The sequence below is a fragment of the Trachymyrmex cornetzi genome, unplaced genomic scaffold (assembly GCF_001594075.2).
Source record: "Trachymyrmex cornetzi isolate Tcor2-1 unplaced genomic scaffold, Tcor1.1 scaffold695, whole genome shotgun sequence".
In the NCBI taxonomy this organism is placed as follows: Eukaryota; Metazoa; Arthropoda; class Insecta; order Hymenoptera; family Formicidae; genus Trachymyrmex; species Trachymyrmex cornetzi.
The window spans coordinates 647-1,770 of NW_017300020.1; positions in this window are offsets into that span (position 1 = coordinate 647).

The window sequence follows — 1,124 nt, forward strand, 5'->3', positions numbered from 1 at the left end:
CTTTGCCATCAACCATACACAATATAAATATTGATATAACTGACATATGTATATTATCCGTCTGTATTACAGTTGGAGTGATCGTAGCAATTTGATTTTCAATATTTTTCACCTCCTGTATTGTAAAATCTTTCGTTTCTTTCGCAAAAGTAAATTTAATTGGACGACAATATCGTGTTGAGGAAGGAGCTGGATTTTGCCAAATGATAGTTTTAACATTGTTTACTATAGCATACATTTGAATAGGAACTATAGAAATGCTAAATAAAGTTTCGTCAGAAAATGTTTCTTGTGAACATTTTTGTTTGTACCTACTTCGATCAGCACCATCTCCACCCCATTTCCATTTAATAAATACGTCGCATACATTCAACATAGTCAAAATTACATCTTTTTGAGCCATGCACAACCTTTCTATAGTATGATCAATTAAACATTGCAAATTTATATCGGCAGAAGTTTCTGAAATCGTAATTTTTTCTGGATAGCACAACTGCTTTGCTTCTTGCACTTGATGATAAGACGGATATATTGTCGAATTTACATCTTTTGAGTATTCTCTGAGTAAGCGGTAGTCATGCGTTGACAAATTCATGTCGATCATCATTGCCAAAGCTTGATGTGCTGAAAAGCATTGGGCCGATTTCGGCTCAATACGAGCCTTCTTTATAGCAATACCTTCTGAAGAAGGAGCATTCGAAAGCTCCTTGATAATATTTGCAGAGTCCCTTTTCCCACTTTTTCTAAGTTTCATTTCCGTTGCTAAAGACAATTCTTCTTCGCTTCTTTCTAAAAGTTGTTTAACTTTTCTTTGCTTTGTTTTCAAGGAAGAATCATTGAAGTTTTTAGGAGGTCTTCCAAAACCAGAGCTTCCGGCATTTGATGTAGAAGGAATTTTCTTAACCACGTATTGTGAAAAATCGATTTTTTCAACCAGCCACTCAGAATATTTCTGAAAACACCGTTCTTTATGCCTCTGACACTTGCTCCACCTGTAATTAAATTGATAGCATATAATCGTGACAAATTTCTTCAATTCCTTAAAACGAACATTTTTACTTAAGTAATATAATATATTATAGGACCGTACATGTGATAACACAAACTATAGAAATCAAAGCCTT